Raw genomic sequence first — 20,871 nt, 5'->3', positions numbered from 1 at the left:
TCAATGACATCTTTGGAAATTCTTGGTCTCATAATGTTGTCAGGACATTTTTTTTTTCTTCCTTACAGGTCCTTTGTATACATTTTATGGTTTCTGGCTTGGGGTTTTTATGTTTTATGAAGGTTTTTTGTGGATAAATGTGCTTTATGAGTTTATTATAAGAAAAAAAATTATTTTTAAAATCTTGTAAAATGTGTGTGTGAATGTGTGTGTCTGCGTGTCTGCATTCATTTCTTGTTCTTTTTCCTTGGCTCTTTTTCTTGTTTGGTTGTTTTGTCATATTCCAATTTGTTTTTATTTAGTTTATTTTGTTTTGTTATTCCTTAAATGCCTGTTTGTTTTCTGAGGAGCAGAAAGGGTGTGGGTGTGAATAGGAGACATAGGGAGCAACTAGGAGGAATAGAGAATGGGAAACTAATCAGAATATGTTGTCTGAAGAAAAAAAAAACATTTTCAATAAAAGAAAACATGTGTTCTCCTTCAAGCCATCTGAATGAATTCTTTCATTTCCTGGATAAACTATATTATCTGTCTAGATCCTAATTATTACATAAGGTGGATGGAAACTTCTTCACTTTGACTAGCGAGATGAAGAGTGAGTGGAGATAGATGTAGGGACATTTGAGGGAGAGATGAAATAGGCAAGAAAGAGAAATCACTGCTTCTGTTGGCTTCTTTGCTTTAGGGAGAAAGTTACAAGTGTAGAGGTTAAAGTGGAATGAACACCACCAGTAAGAATGTTTTTTTAAATTAAAAATAAAATAAAAATAACGTTAATTTAAAAAGTAAAGGCTGAAGTAATGAAAGGGCACCACTCTGAACCTGGCATGATTCTCCTCCTCAGTGTTGGGTGGCAGAGTCAGATCCTGTGCACTCCAGGGCCTTGTCTGTGCCCTCAAGAACCAGTAAGCAGAAGAACAATGGAATTGGTTGTTGAAGCAGCATGAGCTCATGAACTGAACAAGGTACACTATGTCTGCGACAAAGGGATTGACGGAACCGGTCACATTCCCATTGACCCAATGAACAAATAGCATGAAGCGACCTCACATGTTTATCTCATCTCGGCACTGTGTGGCTAGAAGTGCCAGAGGGTGTTGATGATTCATAATTAATGAGAGCCTGAGGAACTGAGTTGTGTAATCTACCAACTTGCAAACTCCTGTTTCATCACTTTGAGAAAGCATGGCAGCGTGACAGAAAGTCAAGTTTCCTCCATGACTTTCTATGTGAGTTTGGATGGTCGATGGCATTCACTAAGTCTCTGTTTGCTCCTGGACAAAAGGAGATGAATCCACCTCCTGAACAAAGCACTTAGTCCTGAGCTCCATAAAAAGCTGCTGTGATTGAAGGTTTGGATTGACATGACCTTCAAGGGCTTAAACAGGTGTCTGGATGGAAAGGAAATGCAAAACCCCTTACAGTACTTTGGCCATTGTGACATCAAGCATATGCATATTTGTAAGTATTCCCAGGACCAGGGGTCATATAGCACAACTATTGCAAATGAAACCAAGTAAAGCTTAAAAAGGGTACAGAGAAGACAAGTGCTGCTTAGATGCCAATGCCCTGGAGTAACAAAGAAGCTAACACAAGGCAAACGTGGGATAATGCATCCTTAACAAAAGAGGTTGAGTGCTGAACAGCTGAGCTGAGACTCCTGGGGGTCACCCTGTACCCATCATGGGAAAACTAAGATTTTTGAAAAAAAATAATAGTATGTATAGTTCTTGACCTTAGCACTATCCTCCTTGAAATCCCTGCTCCATGAAATCTAAGGCAGGAATCTAAGTAAATCACCACGGAGGCTAAAGGAGCAGCAGTAAGGGATGCTGAAGGCTGGGGACTGTGTGCTGCTGTCTGTAATAAGTCTCAGTGGATCTAAAACATTAACACCTGCTCACCTCCTTACTGACTGACCTCCTTACAACCAAAGCAGTCCCTGCCTGCCCTCTGCCCTGAACCTGTGGCTTTCTGGACTAGCTCCATTCTCACTGATGACCAAGTGTAACTCATGTACAACCAACCATCTTTCTCATTGTCTCAAATATGTGTGTATGTGTGTATGTATGTATGCATATTCATATATATTCTTTTCCTACCATTTTTATTTTTCAATACCATTTTTATCAGTTCTTTGAGACTTCCACACAATGTACTTTTATACACAATGGAATTTTTCAGTTGTTAAGAAAACTAAAGTTATGACATTTCCATGAAAATGGATGGAACTGGAAAGCAAAATATCATACACTGTATTTTCATCTCTACCATCCCAACTCCTAGATTCTCCCTCTACTCCCACCACTCCCTTCACCCATCTTCAAGTTTCCTTTTTAAAAATCCACAGACTTAGTTTGTGTTGGCCAACTGCTCTTGGGAGTGGGACCTGGCCTGGAGTGCACTCAACCTACCAGGAGTCCCACCATTTTAAACTCTCTGTGCACTGAACAGGAAATTATCTTTCAATTTATGCTCTTCCACAATAACACCTTCACACATTACTGTAGTAACTGTAATGTTTGCTGGGGTGAAAAGAGATTAGTTGGAGAAAGATAAATTTGGACTTAAAAGTAATACCAACTAGGATGCTCAGGTATTACAATAAAATCCCTTCTAGTTTCTCCAAGGAGCCGATCCTGTGTATTTCCAGTAACTTCAATGATACAACGACATCAATCACATTGACCAGTTTCATTATTAAAACAGCCAAGGCATTACTCACAGTCAGCTGATGACGATCTGACATCGTGACAGTCTTAAAGAGAAATAAGGTGGCTAGTGCCTGGGGCCGAAAAGCACCACTGTAGGGAGAGACCTGCTGTCATCTGTGGCCGTCATAGGCTTTGCACAGCTGCAGTTACAATCTGTCAGGTCTGCTCGCTTGTCTAACTCAGCATTCTCCTTCAATAAACTCTAATATCTAATATTATGTCTCAACATGATAGCTCCCTTTATGATTGTTAACATTCTTGTCAGGTGCTGAGGAACCAGAAAAGTCTGTGCTGAGAAATTAGAGGACCAAGACAGTTTAGCACTCCCTGCCCCTTTGCTCCCACGTCAGTTATAAATAAATTATAAGAAATGTTCTCTGGGGCTGTGACAGGCAGGCTGGACAGCAGGGGAGAATTATCTCAAACCCAGATTTTCTGAATCCAGATGTGCACAGATCTCTGATGAAAACTGATGCCCAAATCAGATGCTGGTGTGTAAAGTCGGCTCCCTGCATCCTGACCTGACAAGCTGCTTGAACATCAGCCCCACAAGCAACATCGATCAGCTTGCATCTTTTTCTGATTTTCCAAATGTTACTGAGCCTTGCATTGTAGCCCAACAAACATCTAGCTTGGACAAAGTATTCCAGGTGCATTTGAAAAGGATGCATACTGTGGTCTGGATTCAATGTCCTATAAATTTCTGTGTTCTTGTTTTTGATCGTGTTCATGTTTTCTTGAGCTTTACTGATATTTTCAGCTAGCTGATATAACAATTACTAAGAAAATGGAGCAGTTAAAAATACTCCAAATCAGGTGTGGGCTTAACTATCCTCCTTGTTAATTTTGTTTTTACTCCGTGCATTTGGAAGCTTTATCATTAGGAGAGAAGATAGGAGATGACACAAGAAAAGAAAAAAAGGAGACAGGAGGAGGAAAAGAGGGATGGTAGGATAAAGTTAAGGAAGGGAGTGGAGAGGAAGAAAACAAGGGAAAGAGGGAAGGAGTGTTGCTGCAGTTTAGATGTGAAGCATCATAAGTTCATGTATTTGAACCCTTGCACTAGCCAGTGGTGCTGTGTGGGAAGCCTTGCTGGGAAAAGCAGGACATTTGGAACGTGGAGGTTCTGTAGCCCAGACCCAGTTCCTGCCTCTTCCCTATTCCCTGATGATGGAGGCAATATGGCCAATTGTCTCCCACTCCTGCCATGATACCTTCCATGCTGTGATAGACTACATCACCTCAAACTGTGAACACAAGCAAACCCTTCCATGACCAAAGTATATTATATACATGTCGGAAATATCATAGAAACCCATTATATTTTACAATTAATAAATACTAATAAAAAAGTGTCTATGATTCTTAAACAAACTTTAAAAGATCCAAAAATATATATCTAAAAAAAACCTCTCTTACTTAAGTTGCTTTTGTCAGATATTTTTATCATAGCAATGAGAAAATTAATGGGAGAGGAAGGGAAAGAAGGCATCTAGAGTCCAACTGAGCCATTGGCATAGTAACTCAGTATTGAAATTAGTGTCCCTGTTAACACTCACCCCATGTAGCAGAGTCCCAGTTGGTCTTACCTTAATCCAGCTGAGACCCACTTCTGGCTCAGATCTATGTAAGTAAAAGTAATACTCTATACTTGAACTTCAATACATGCCCTCCTAACTCACAGTCACAGAAGGACATGCCTGTGGCTGGGTGCCACATTCAGAACCAGCCCTGAAATGGTATTTATATTCCCAAGATTCTGGGGTGAAACCAGTCACTGTCCCTTGCTTTCTGTCCTGTGCTCCCCTGATCAGGCACCTCTGTTGTCCACTCTTACATTCTGCCTATCTTTGATTTTCCCAGAGAGGCTGAGTATGGTCGGTCCTCTTCCTTTCAGAGGGTTCTGGATTTCTGATGCAAATGGATATACTTCTCAACTCCTTCAGTGTCCCCAAGCCACTTCCCCTAGCAACCCTGCCTTTGGAGAAGAGCTGCATTCAAGAGCCAACCAAACCCTTTCATCATGTCTGTCATCGGGGCAAAGGAATCTACTGTCTTTCTTCTTGCTTATTGATAGGAGTTGTATCTATGGCTCTTTGCTGAGCAAGAGAATTCAAGATGAATTGTGTGTGTGTGTGTGTGTGTGTGTGTGTGTGTGTGTGTGTGTGTGTGTGCCTGTGTGTCTGTGTCTGAGAACTGACCTTGGGTCCTCTACAAGAGCAATATTATGCTCTTAACAGCTGAGACATCTCTCCAGTCCTCAAGGTAGCTTTTCATTGTTGCCTGCACATTGAAAATGTTGTCTCAGCTTTCAATTTTCAATTTTACCTAGTGTTCCAATACCTAATATCTATTTTTGTGCAGAGTGATGGGTCCTGTCCCAGAATATGTTACTTAGGCATAAGGATTATTTTGAGCAAATGCGTCTTTAAAATGCCAGCTTATAAAACAATAAAATTAAAATTTAAAAATGCCAGTTTATGCAACAAGAGCACTCTAACCTCCCCTTCTTGCTAGAACCAAGAGCTAACCCTGCACATGGTATGTGTACCTCCCTGTACCAGGACAGCAATGTGCTCAGTATCCAGGACAGGAAGTTAAGGCTAAAAGAGCTCTGCACAAGCAGATCCAGCCTTGTTCAGATAATGTTCATCTTCCTTTAGACTCCTTATGTAATCTGCTTACATTCCCATAATTCCTTTCACTGTTCAATCAAAGTGGAGGGATAGCTTTGTTTCCTTGTGAGGGCTCCTATGTTATATAAAATTTTTATGTTTAAGTGATTTTCTGTTTATCTATCTTATCATTATTTAATTACTTATGGCTTACCTAAGAAGGTAAAGATAAAATTTTCTTCCCTGACAACCTCATCTCCCTTCTCTGACTGTGAGGCAACGGGCCACATTTTATCTATCGTCAGGAAGTAGAAAGTGGACAGGAAGTTATTTGATCCATGCTAAAACCATCAAAGCCTTCCCCGTGTGTTCGCACACTGTCTTCCTCTATGCGGCTTCCTCTTCTGCTTTTTTTTTAGCCTTACAGGAGGCCAAATACGGAAGCAGGACAGCACTGTCTCAGGGCCTCTCTTCTATCCACACCATCTCCTCTGGAGAAGCAAAACCCTGAAGTGCGAAACTCAGCCTCCCAGGGTTTCTTACATGGGAGGTTCTGCTGAATGTCCTGGAACCTACAATACACCCAGGGCCAGAGTTGAGCTGAGTCATGAATCTGAGGCTGCTTTGGTGAGCTTTGTTCGTGATATCTGTCTGAGTCCATGACTACTTGGAACTGAAGCTGAGTTTCTAGATGTGGGATAAGAACGGCTGTGACACCTGTCACCCTGATGCAGTGCTGGCTATGACACAAGCAAGAGCTGGCTACATCCAATTCAGTTGAGTAGAGATGAAGAAGAAAAGCATTCACCTATAAAACTGGCCCAGTCTGAGGATCAGAAAAGTTGAGAACTTATTCAAGGTCACACAGCCAAAGAGCGCTCAGTCAGTCTAGCAAGACTTAGAGTATCCCAATCCAATATATCTGACTTATTCAAATTGCAAACCCTTAAGATTGTGTGTAAAAAGCCATGTTCCCAAAACACCCATCTTCAGACAGTCAGACTGATCAGCCAGCCCACGTCCCTTCACTAAACCCCACAAGGGCACTGGAGAGATGGCTTTAATGGCATGCCCTGCTCCTCCAAAGGACCCAAATTTGCTTCCCAGAACTCATGTAGGCAGCTCATGATCTCCTGGAACTCCAGCTCAGGGGATGTGACACCCCTGGCCTCTGACAATTATCCATACTCACACATACACACCCACACCCACAGTCAAAATTGTGAATGATTAAAAATGTAAATGAAAATAATAAGATAAATCTTTAAAAATAAAACCCACAATGAAGCAATAACAAAATGCAAACAACCTCATTTTTTTTTAAATTGGCAGGATTCAAGTAGGCATATTTTCAAAGATGGCATACAAATTACAGGAGACCATGGGAGTGAATATACAGCAGGTGAAAACTAGTGTTCATCAGGTCAACCCACCAGACAAATGACTCTCTGATGGGAAAAGCTATGGAGCTACTAACTGTAAATGACCAGCTACTTGTGGCTGTAATTCTCTCATGTGCGGCCACATTCCTTCCCTAATAACAGCTATGGGTATTATTCCCATTGCGTGTGTGTTTATCTCATGAAAATATTCTATCTACTGGGCATACATATAGCCGTGGAAGATCAAGAAGATGATTTCTGTTAAATCTGTGTAATTCCGATGACTAGAAATAATACTGGGATATTTTACATTACTCAGACCGACATAAGAAAGTAATAATATTCTCAATCACAAAGACAGATAATTTCAGACTTCAGAACAAATTCAACACTAACTGGTTACCCCTGAAGACATCTGGTTGCCCCTAGAGACAAATACATGAGGTCATTTTTCCAGAAGTCTGTTGCTGATATAACTTTGGTAGACATAAACCTCATACAGTAATTGACTTTCTGCACATACTCTCTACCACTCAAGGTCAAGATAATTAATTGTTATTGATAAGTCTTGAATTCCAATGTCATTTTCTGTCTGGGAACCCTCACCAACTTAGAGCTATACACATGGCCAAGTATTATTCACTGGCCACTTAATGTGACCTCCCTAGCCTGAAAAAAACTGTGACTTATCTTGTGTTATGAGAATGGGGCATATAATTTTGAGAGATTTGGCTGGGAGAGAAGGTATGTAGAGCTAAAGAGAAAGAAGCTGTGTTGAGCTATGTAAAGAGCTTCTGGAAAAAGAACTGTGCAGGGTGTGAATGAGGGTATTTGTGCTGAAAGAGAGTTGTAAGAAGAAATGTGAAGGTACGTAACCATGTGGAGAGTATATGAAGAATGTCACTGTGTGAAAATTTGAAACTTGGAAGAAATAATAAATCCCTTAAAGAATGCCAATAAAATCAAGGAAAAACAATCAAACAAGTGAAAGAAACTATCCAAAGCCTTGAAAATTGAAATAAAGACAATAAAGAAGACACAAACCAATGGAATTCTGGAAATGGAAACTTTGGGTAAATGAACAGAAACCACAGATGCAAGCATAAACAACAAGTTGGAAGAGATGGAAGAGAGAATCTCAGGCACTGAAGATACATTAGAGGAAATAGAGTCATCAATCAAAGAAAATGTTAAATCCAAAAAATCCCTAACATAAAACACCCAGGAAATGTGGGACACCATGAAAAGACCAAAAGGAGAATTCCAGCTCAAAGATACAGAAAATACATTCAACAAAATCATAGTAGAAAACCTTCCTAAACTAAAGAAGGGCATGCCTATAAAAGTACAAGAAGCTTACAGAACACCAAATAGACTGGACCAAGAAAAAAAGTATCTTTCCCATATAATAATCAAAACAATAAACATACATAATAAAGAAAGAATACTAAGAGATGCAAAGGAAAAAGGCCAAGTAACATATAAAGACAGTCCTATAGAATTACACCCTACTTCTCAATGGAAACTCTAAAAGTCAGAAGGTCCTGGACAAACATTCTGTAGATACTAACAGACCATGGACGCCAGCCCAGACTATTGTACCCAACAAAGCTTTGAATCACCATTGGCGGAGAAAATAAGATATTCCATGACAAAACCAGATTTAAACAGTATCTATCCACAAACCTAACCATATAGAAAGAACTAGAAGGAAAATGCCAACCCAAGGAAGTTAGCTGCACCCATAAAAATACAGGCAGCAGATAACCCCAAAAAAGGGAAATGCACAAACACAACCACCATCAACAACAAAACCAAGTATAGTGGGAACTAACAACTACTGGTCATTAACATCTCTTAATATCAATGGACTAAATTCTCCTATAAAAAGACACAAGCTAACAGAATGGATGCAAAATGGATACAGGACCCATCCTTCTACTGCATACAAGTACACACCTCAACCTCAAAGACATTACCTGAAGGGTTGGGAAAAGATTTTCCAATCAAATGGACCTAAGAAACAAGCTGGCATAACTATCCTAATAACTAACAAAATAGACCTCAAACTAAAATTAATCAAAAGAGACAGAGAATATTTCACATTCATCACAGGGAAAATCCATCAAGATGAAGTCTCAATTCTAAACATTTATACCCCAAACACAAGGACACCCACATTTGTAAAAGAAACATTACTAAAGTTTAAATCACACATCAAACCCCACACACTAACAGTGAGAGACTTTAACACCCCACTCTCACCACTGGACAGGTCTGCCAGACAGAAACTTTAACAGAGAAATAAAGGAACAAATGGATGTTGTGATTCAGATGGACTTAACTGACATCTATAGAACATTCTACCCAAACACAAAAAAAATATACCTTCTTCTCAGCACCTCATGGAACTTTCTCTAAAATAGATCACATACTCAGTAACAAAGTAAACCTCAATAGATACCAAAAAAAAGTTAGAATAACCCCCTGTATCTTACCAGATCACTATGGTTTAAAGTTAGAATTCAACAACACAAATTGCAGAAAGCCTGCAAACACATGGAAATTGAACAATGCTCAACTGAGTCATCGCTGTGTAAAGGAAGAAAGAAAGAAATTAAGGACTTCCCAAAATTAAACAAAAATGAAAGCACAACATACCCAAACTTATGAAACACTATTAAAGCAGGGCTAAGGAGAAAGTTAAAAGCACTAAGTGCCTACATAAAGAATATGGAGAAAACTCACATTAACGACTTAACAGCACACCTGAAAGCTCTAGAATAAAAAGAAGCAAACTCACCCAGGAGAAGTAGATGCCAGGGTAAATCAAATTGAAGGCTGAAATCAATAAAATAGAAACAAAGAGAGCAATACAAAGAATCAATGAAAGAGTTGGTTCTTTAAGAAAATCAACAAGATAAACAAACCCTTATCCAAACTAATCAAAGGGCAGAGAGAAAACATGCAAATCATCATGCCAATGAAAGTACAAGAAGCTTATAGAACACCAAATAGAGTGGACCACAAAAAAGGTCCCCTTGCCACATAATAATCAAAACACCAAACATACAGAATAAAGAAAAATATTAAAAGCAACAAAGGAAAAAGGCCAAGAAACATATAAAGGCAACCCTATCAGAATCACACCTGACTTCTCCATGAAAACTCTGAAGGCCAGAAGGTCCTGGATAGATATTCTACCAACACTAAGAGACCATGGATGCCAGCCCAGATTACTATACCCAGCAAAGCTTTCAATCACTATAGATGGAAAAACCAAGATATTCCATGACAAATGCAGATTTAAACAATCCAGAATCCAGTCCTAAAGAAAGTTCTGGAGTGAAACTCCAACCCAAGGAAGTTAACTACACTCATAAAAACATAGGCAATAGATAATCCCCCTTTACCAACAGCCAAAAGAAAAGGAAAATCCACACACAATACCAACAACAACAACAAATCCAAAACAAACAAGAATTAGCAATCAATGGTCATTAATATCCCTCATTATTAATGATCTTAACTTTTATAGGTGTATAAAGACTCAGGCTAACAGAATGGATATGAGGACAAAATCCATCCTTCTGCTGCATACAAGAAACACACCTCAACTTCAAAGACAGACGTTACCTCGGAGTTAAGGGTAGGGAAAAGATTTTCTAATCAAATGGACCCAAGAAACAAGCAGGTGTAGCAATCCTATTATCTAACAAATTAAACTTTAAACTAAAAAAAATAATCAAAAGATATAAAGAAGGTCATCTCATATTCATCAGAGGAGAAATCAATCAAGATGAAGTCTCAGTTCTGAACATCTTATGCCCCAAATACAAAGACATCCACATACATAAAAGAAACATTACCAAAGGTCAAATAGCATATAAAACATCACACACTTATAGTAGGATATTTCAACACCCCACTCTCACCACTAGACATCACTAAGAAACTAACAGAAGTTATGATCCAATTGGATTTAACAGATATCTATAGAATATTCCATCTAAACACAAAAGAATATACCTTCTTCTCAGCACCGCATGGTCCCTTCTTTAAAAACAACCACATACAGAGCAATATAGCAAACCTCAATAGGAACAAAAAACATACAAAAAAAAAGTTGGAATAACCCCCTGTATCTTATCAGAACACCATATTTTAAAATTAGAATTCAACAACAACACAAATTGCAAAAACCCTACAAACTCATGGAAATTGAACAATGTACAATAGTACCATTCTGGATCAAGGAAGAAATAAAGAAACAAATTCCTAGAATTTAATGAGAATGAAGACACAACATACCCAAACTTATGGGACACTTTGAAAGCAGTGCTAAGAGGAAAGTTCATAGCACTAAGTGCCCACATGAAGAAACCAGGAAAATAGTCACACTAGAGAATTAACAGCACAATTGAAAGCTCTAGAACAAAAAGAAGTAAACTAATCCTGGAGGAGTAGATGCCAGGAAATCAAAAAAGTAGAAACTAGGAAAACATTACAAAGAATCAATGTAACAAAAAGTTGGTTCTTCAAGAAATTCAACAACATAGAAAAATCTTTATCCAAACTAACTAAAAGGCAAAGAGAGAACATGCAAATTAACAAACTCAAAAATGAAAAGGGGGACATAACAATGAACACTGAGGAAATCCAGAGAATCTTCAGGTAATACCTATATTCCACAAAATCTGAAAATTTCACGAAATGAAATTTTTTCTGGATAGATATCACTTACCAAAATTAAATCAAGAACAGATAAGCAATTTAAATAGACCTACAACCCCTAATGAAATAGAAGTCGTCATCAAAAGTCTACCAACCAAAAAAAGCCCAGAGCCAGATGGTTTCAGTGCAGAATTCTACCAGAAATTCAAAGAACAGCTAATACCCCACTCATCAAAATGTTCCACACAACAGAAGCAGATGGCTCATTGCCAAACTATTTTTATGAGGCTACAATTACCTTAGTACCCAAACTATACAAAGACACAACTAAGAAAGAGAACTACATACCAATATCCCTCATGAACATTGATGAAAAATACTCAACAAAATACTGGCAAATCGAATCCAAGAACACATCAGAGAAATCATCCATCATGACCAAGTAGGCTTCATCCAGGACTTGCAGGGATGGTTCGACATAATGGAAATCTATCAATGTAATCCACCACATAAACAAACTGAAAAAGAAAAACCACATGATCATTTCACTAGAGGCTGAAAAGCCTTTGACAAAATCCAACACCCCTTCATGATAAAGGTATTGGAGATATCAGGGATAACAGGAACATACCTAAACATAATAAGAGCAATATACAGCAAACCAACAGCCAACATCAAACTAAATGGAGAGAAACACAATGGGATTCCTCTAAAATCAGGAACAACACAAGGCTGCCTACTCTCTCCATATCTCTTCAACATTGTGCTTGAAGTTCTAGCTACAGCAATAAAAAAAACAAACAGAGATCAAGGGAATACAAATTGGAAAGGAAGAAGTCATACTCTCACTATTTGCAGATGATTTGATAGTTTACATAGGTAACCCGAATAACTCTACCAGGGAACTCCTACAGCTGATAAACACCTTCAGCAAAGTGGCAGGATATAAGATTAACTCAAAAAAAAAAAAATCAATAGCCCTACTATATACAGATAATAAATGGGCTGAGAAAGAAATCAGAGAAACATCACTTTTTACAATAGCACAAACAACCTAAAATACCTTGGAGTAATGCTAACCAAACAAGTGAAAGACTTATATAATATGAACTTTGTGTCTTTAAAGAAAGAAATTAAAGAAGATACCAGAAAATGGAAAGATCTCCCATGCTCTTGGATAGGTAGGATCAACATAGTAAAAATGGCAATCTTGCCAAAAGCAATCTACAAATTCAATGCAATCCCTATCAAAATCCCAGCACAATTCTTCACAGATTTTGAAAGAATAATCCTCAACTTAATATGGAAAAACAAAAGACCCAGGATAGCCAAAAACAACCCTGTACAATAAGGGAACTTCCAGAGGCATCACCATTCCTTACTTCAAGCTATGTTACAGAGCTATAGTCCTGAAACAGCTTGGTACTGGCACAAAAATAGACAAGTAGACCGATGGAATATAATTGAAAACCCTTATAACTTAATTTTTTAAATGAGATACAGATCTAACTCTTTTTTAACTTTCTTTTTTTATTTATTCTTTGTGTTTTTCACATCATGCATTCCTATTTCACCCATCTCCTATCCCCTCACATCTGCCCTCTGCTCCTGCAAGCCCCTCCCCCTAAACAAAACAAAATACAATTTAAGATAAAAAAAAAAAAAAAGGAAAAAGAAGAGAAGAAGGGAAACATCTCAACATGGAAGCTGCAGTGTGACAGGTACGCCATGCATACATCTTTCCATGCAGTTGCTTATCACAAAGATTCATTCGTCTGGTTTGAAGACCCTTGTCTCTGCTACACTATAGACACTGAGCCCTTCTGTGACTTTTCCTAGACATCCCATTGTTGCCTTGTGTCATGGAGATCCTGTAGCTCTGACCACATGACTACCTCCCCCAACCTGTGTTCTAGCAGATCACAGATGGGGTGGATATTGGGGTTAAGCCAACACTTAACCCTGGCTCTGGGCCTGGGTAGTTGCAGGGTTGGTCAGCCTGCCAGCTGTCCCCAAAACAGATAATTCTTAATAGCCAAAACTCAAATAGCTGAAAAACACTTAAAGAAATGCTCAACTTCGTTAGCCATCAGGGAAATGCAAATCAACACTACTTTGAGATTCCATCTTACATCTGTCAGATTGACTAAGATTAGTTAATACAAATGACTACTCCTGCTTGGCAAAGATATGGAGCAAGGGGTAAACTCCTCGATTGCTGGCAGGAGTGCAAACTTGTACAGACACTATGAAAATCAATATGGTGGCTCCTCAGAAAGCTAGGTACTAGTTTATCTCAAGATCCAGCTATACCACTCTTAGGCATATACCAAAGGATGCTTCATCATACCACAAGGACACTTGCTCAACCATGTTAATTGCCCTCGGCACAAGAATGGATAAAGAAAATGTGGTACCACTGAACCTCATAGAAGGGAAAATGTGAAATACATTTGAATGTACAGGCAGGCACAGAAGACTACTTCCTAAATAGAACACCAGTAGCACAGACTTTGAGAGCAACAATTAAGAAATGGGACCTTCTGAAATTGAGGAGCTTCTGTGAACAAAAGAACAAGATCAACAAGACAAAATGACTCCCTACAGAATGGAAAAAGACCTTCACCAATCCCACATCTGACAGAAGGCTCATCTCCAAAATATACAAAGAACTCGAGAAACTAGAAATCAAACTACCAAATAATCCAATTAAAAAGTACGGTACAGATCTAAATAGAGAATTCTCAACAGAACAATCTCAAATGGCAGAAAGACACTTAAGGAAATGCTCAATATCCTTAGTCATCAGGGAAATGCAAATCAAAATCACTATGAGATTCCATGACAGCTTATGCTGGAAAGGATGTGGAAAAGGGGGAACACTCCTCCATTGCTGGTGGGAGTGCAAATTTGTAAAGCTGCTGTGGAAATCAGTATGGTGATTTCTCAGAAAATTAGGGATCCACCTACCTCAAGACCCTGCAATACCACTGTTGGGCATATACCCAAAGGAGGCACATTCACACCACAAGGACATTTGCTCAACTATGTTCATAGCAACATTATTTGTAATAGCCAGATCTTAGAAACAACCTAGATGCCCTTCAATTGAAAAATGGATAAAGAAAATGTGATATATTTACACAATGGAGTACTACTCAGCAGTAAGAAACAATGACATCCTAAAATTCACAAGCAAATGGACAGAACTAGAAAAAAACATCCTAAGTGAGGTAATCCAAAACAAGAAAGACAAATATAGTATGTTCTCACTCATAAGTGGATACCAGACAGAAAGCAAAAGATATCCAGCCTACAATCCATAAGCATAGAGAAGCTAGAACTCTCTTCCAGAAACAGATGGAAGCAGATTCATAAATCCACAACTAACCATTGGGCTGAGCTCCTGGAGTATAATCAAAGTGAGGGAGGAGCAATAGTATGAACAAAGGAGTCATGATGGGGGAACCCACAGAATTAGCTGACCCAAGCTAATGAGAGATCACTGACTCAGGTCTAACAATGGGGAACCTGCATAAGATCAAACTAGACTCTCTCCTCAAACTGACAAGGATGAACTGGTGCCTTACACAGAACCCTCACCCCATGTTCTACTGTCTATGACATGGAAAGGTACTCTTTAGACCACCAAAAGAGAAAATTAAACATCAGCCCAACCACAAAAAACTTTGAGCTTCAATCTGTCCTCCCTGCAAAATGTGCTAAGGCAATTGTGGCACAGACCTTGTGGAAGTAACCAACCAATGTCTTATTTGACTTAGGGCCCAGTCCATGAGGTCATAAATTATGTATGTGTGCTGGATAGTTTTATGTCAGCTTGATACAAGCCAAAGTCATCTGAAAGGATAGAACCTCAACAGAGGAGGCTGGAGAGATGGCTCAGAGTTTAAGAGCACTGGCTGCTTTTCCTAAGGTCCTGAGTTCAATTCCCAGCAACCACCCGGTGGCTCACAACCATCTACAATGAGATCAGGTGCCCTCTTCTGGCCTGCAGGCACACAAGCAGACAAAAGAACTTCAACAGAGTGGATCCTGCAGGGAGGGGCTGGAGAATAAATTGGAAGAAGAAAAAAGAAAGAAAGAAAGAAAGAGAGAGAGAGAGAGAGAGAGAGAGAGAGGGAGGGAGGGAGGGAGGGAGGGAGGGAGGGAGGGAGGGAGGGAGGGAGGGAGGGAGGGAGGGAGGGAGGGAGGGAGGGAGGGAGGGAGGAAGGAAGGAAGGAAGGAAGGAAGAAATTTCTGTGAAAGTGACTAGTTAACCAGAGGAAAATGAAGGTCCAAGAATAAAACAAAAACACAAGATCCAACAAACAGGGAGACAGCCCAGTGAGCTCTTTTTTCTAAACCTGGGGTAATAGTGTCACAGATGCTTCAGTGGTAACAAGTGAAAATTAAAACAATGAATCAGAAGCAAATTCACATTATTAAGCTCCTGGAGGTTTTATATAAGGTGAATTTATATGTGAACTTATATGCTTCTGCTGTCCACAAGAAAAAAGACAAACAAATCCTATAGGGGAAAAAGGTCATAAGAAGCATGAGGCCAAAATGCAGTGTGTTTTTCAAGCTGTTGTGAGAATAGGAGAAAAAGGCAATCAACTGGCCTTCGTGACTGGTGCAGTCTGCTTGCCATAGTTCCATTTCTGAAATATTACATTTCCTTCCAACTGCAAGGTGATATAATATATAAAGTTTACCTGACTCATAAAAGAAAAAAAGAGAGAAGAAAGGAGGGAGGGGGACATGAGCCACCACTGCCTGGCTTGACCTGCTTTCTTACAGAACCGAGGACCACTTGCCACAACAGGCTGGGCCCTCCCAGATCAGTTTCTAATTAAATGCCCTACAGGGGCATGTCTGCAGCCTGATCTTACCGTGGCTCACGCCTTTAATCCCAGCACTCAGGAAGCAGAGGCAGGCAGATCTCCATGAATTAGAGGCCAGCCTGGTCTACAAAGCCAGTTCCAGGACAGCCAGGGCTCCACAGAAAAACCAAAACAAGAAAAAAGAAAGCAGGCTGAGCAATCCATGGACCACAAGCCAGTAAGCAGCATCCCTCCATCAGCTCCTGCCTCCAGACTCCTGCCCCTTTTGAGTCCTGTCCTGACTTCCTTGGACAATGAACAGTGATCTGGAAGTGTAAACTAAAAAAACATTTCCCTCCTCAAGTTGCTTTGGTCACGGTGTTTCTTCACAGCAGTATAACCATAAGACAGTGGGATTATAAAGAAAATGGTTAAAAAGGAAGCATGAACAATAATATTATAAATTTGTTCTTCTCCTAGCAAAGCTCCTGGTTGACCTAGTTCAGCTTGAATTAGAAGACATAAAGCCATTCCTACTACTCCAGCTCAGGCAGCAAACAGGAGGTCTAGCATCCCAACATCTTTGCAGTTTGTTGAGAATAGTCAACAGCTGGTGAACAAAGGCAGAATGGCTGAATGAGCATCAGACTGTAAACCTAAATACAGAGGTTGGACTCCTCTCCTTACCAAGCCTTGAGCTGAAGTTCCTACCAACCAGCAAAGTCAAAGGAGTAGGAAAACAAAATACAAAATAAAAACGCCATTCTACCAAGATTTTCTCACACCTTTCTGCCAGGCAAGAGCAGTAGACTGAAGACAGTTGTGGGATATTTAGTTATTAACTACAATTTCATGGGGTCAGATCCATTCATCTGAAGGGGAATTTGACTTAATAGAAGCTATTGATTTGCATTCAGTGGATGTAAGATAAAGTCTTGCAACCATTAGATAGGAGAAGTTAAACTTAAAAGTTTGCTTAGGGCTTTAAAGGCTCTTGGGCTAATTATATGCTAAACTTCTGGCTGGGGGAACTAATTACAGGGATAGTGGGAGGATTAAAGTGCTAAGAATAATTAGAGGGGTGAATGTTCAGTTATTTTATTTTATATTTTCTTCATGGTTAACTATTTTGATGCTGTTAGTTGATGGAGAGCTAATGAGTGAGGTAGTGTAAAACTAAGTGTATATAGAGGAATAGGTTAAGTATGGCTATTAGAGCTTTAGAGGTATCCTTGATATTGCTATTGATTTTTAATATTAGTACACACCTTTAATCCCAACACTGAGGAGACAAGGCAGGTGGATCTCTGTGAGTTCGAGGCCAGCCTGGCCTACAGAGTGAATTTCCCAACCTCTAGGGCTATACAGAAAAACCCTGTCTCAAAAAACTAAAGAAGAAAAAATAAATACTTAGTTGAAGCTAAGTATGAAGGTATATTCCTTTAAGAGACAGGTGTAACTCTGAGTTCAAAGCCAGCCTGGTCTACAAAGAGAGAGTTCCAGAACAGCCATAGTTACGCAGTGAAACCTGTCTTTAAAAAAAAAAAAAAAAAAAAGACAAAAAAGAAAAAGAAATAATTTCTATTTCTGTGGATTGTGGGTTTGATTTGTGAATAAGTAAAGGAATAATAACTAATCCAATTCATATTGGAAAATTGTAGCTAAATAGCAGAACTGTAGAACCTGAGAAGGGTAAATAGCAAATAAAAGTAATAGATTATCCGATACATGAAAGATTTAAACCAGCACTTTGGAGTATGAGTCCTATAGGTTAATTAGCTGACCTTATTGTTATAGGATGAAGTGTAAAGGTAGCATGGAGATATTTGAATTTTTAACTGTATATATTTAATAAAAATTTAGTGAAGAATCATTTATAGAAAGAAAAGGCTTCCTTTCCATTCACAACCCTTTAGGTGGTATTAGTTTTGCCCATAAAGAAATACTGTATTTGAAGTTCAAAAAACAAATTGAGTGTATCAGTACATAACTAAACGTATTCCTATAGTAAGTGTTCTGCTTAATTCTATAAAACAGAACCTCAAAAGCTAAGAGCAAACATAGAAATGTATTCAAAAACCATGTGGCAAATGTTATCTGAACCTTTTATATTTCTTATGCAGAGATATTTGAATTCTTAAGTTCAGGTTCAACTCCTACTATTCAGAAATAAGAGGTCTTAAGCTCTGTACTTTCCTCTAGAGAAGTATCTTTTTTATCAGACATATTTATTTTCTATTATTTTTTTTTTATTTTTTTCACTCACCCTTGACCACTGGGCTTGAGCTCTGGCTGCTACCCCAGACATATTTCTATAGGTATAGTAGAATAATTGCTACAAACATTGGAACTGAAGTATGTCATATACAGGATGCCAAGGTTAATAGAAGAAAATGTTTTTAAAGTGATTATATAAGTTGACTTTAACAGAAATGTGGGTATTGTTAGGTCTCAAACCCAGGAATAAGGCTAACTGAGGTGCCTATTTAACATATCAAAGCAGACCTGGCCATCAAGTTTCCCAGCATCCCTCAGTCCCTACCTGTTACAAGATCCTTCTTGCTGGCATGCCCAACCCCCTACCCTAAACTTCTCCAGCCAAGGGAGGGATTGCCCTTTCCCCAGCTGTCCTTCCCTGTATAATCCAGCCCTATTGGCTACACCAGTCCCTTTTTAATCCTTTGTTACCTCTCAGCATCTTGGTCTCCTGGTCTCTTGCCGCTCTCCTACCCCCTCTCTTTACATGGCCCAGCTCAGAGTCATGTCCATTTCTGGACTCTCCCAGATGCTCGTGCCTCTGGCTGTGCTCTCCTACATGTCTACAATAAACCTTCTCCACCATACCTAGGACCACTCATGTCCTCCTTTTTATTTCTTTTTTCATCAGGTGTAATGCTCAGATTCATAGGTTTTAATTATATCTATACTTCTGGCTGAAGAGAGGAATGAGCAAAACAGAAACATTGTTGAAAGAAATAAAAGTCACGATTATTAAAACACAAAATTACCACTGAGGCTGCAAGCAACACTACCAAAAGTTAACACAATGGCCAAGCTTTACACACATACACATTTAATAATAACATTAAATATCAATGGCCTCAATTCTCCAATCAAAAGACAGGGGATGACTGAACTACTCAAGAAACAAAATCCATCTACCTATCCTCTACAAGAAGCACATCATAACTTTAAAGACGGGTGCCATCTTACAGTAAAAGGATGGATAAAAGCACCCCAATCAAATGGGACGAGGAAGCCAGCAGACATCTCTACCCTAATATATAACAAAATAGAGTTCCAACTAAATCTAACCAAAAGAGACAAAGAGGGACACTTCATTCTAATCAAATTAACCAAGAAGACATTACTATCCATCAAACTTGAGGGCACCCATTTCATTAAAAATAACAATAACAGTAATAATAATAATAATAATAAAGTACTACTGGATTTAAAGACACCGATTCATGTGCATCCATTAATAAACAGTAAGTTATTCAGTACTCCACTATCTCCCAATAGACAGAAAATCTGGACAAAAAATAAATAAATAAATAAACAGAGGAAGAATCTGAACTAATTGACATCATATATCGAATGAACTTCACAGATGTATACAGAATACTCCACCCAAGCATCAAAGAATATACATTCTACCCTGCAGCACATGGAAGCTTCTAAAACAGACTACATCTTGGAACACAGAACGAATCTTTACAGATTCAACAAGACTTAACTAACTCCTTGTAGCCTAACTGACTACAATGTGATAAACTTTAAATGGGCAGCAAGTGACTCTCTAACAAATACACAGATTCCTGGACAATGGGCAGTTCATTGCTGAATGATGGATGAGTCAAAGAAGAAAGAAGAAAAAACTGAAAACTTTTCCTGGAACTAAATGAAATGAAAACAAAAAGATCTGGGACAAATTGAAAAAAGTCTTGTGCAGGAAATTTATAACCCTGAATGCCTATATTTAAAAAACAAAAAATCAAAAAAGCAGAATAAATGACTTAATATTACAACTCAAAAATTTGAAAAAACAAGAACAAACCAAATCCAAACCCAGTTGATGGCAAAAAAAAAAAAAAAATTAAAAAAAATGTCAGAGAAGGAATGCGTGAAATAGAAAGAAAATAAAACATAGAATCAGTGAATCTAGGAGCTTGTTCCTGAGAAGATAAAGATTGACAGACCCTTAGCTCAACTGACCAAAAGAGAGGGCCCAAATTAACAGAATCAGAAATTAAAAGGGAAACATTACAACAGACACAGATAAAATTCAAAATATTATAAAGGAATATTTTTAAAACCTGTACTTCATTAAACAGAAAAACCAAAAGAAATGCATAAGTTTCTAGACTCAGCCAAATCACCAAAATTAAACTACAAGCCAATGTACCTGATAAATATAGACTGTCCCAAAAATAAAGTAGAGTATGGCTAAGACACCCAGTGTCAATCTCATGGAGCCTGTGGTTCATTCTAAGGATCTAAGGATGATCCCTGAGAGTTTCAGGCTGTGGTTAAATGGACATTTTAAGGGACTGTTCGTGAGAAGGGATTTTAATGGTAATGATTTTAAATACTTTAAAATTATTTATATCTGAATCTGGTGGCAGGGATAGGCACATTGTATACTTGGACTGATTAGATC

This window comes from Phodopus roborovskii, unplaced genomic scaffold, assembly GCF_943737965.1.
Source record: "Phodopus roborovskii unplaced genomic scaffold, PHOROB, whole genome shotgun sequence".
In the NCBI taxonomy this organism is placed as follows: domain Eukaryota; kingdom Metazoa; phylum Chordata; class Mammalia; order Rodentia; family Cricetidae; genus Phodopus; species Phodopus roborovskii.
This window is presented reverse-complemented; position numbering follows the sequence as displayed.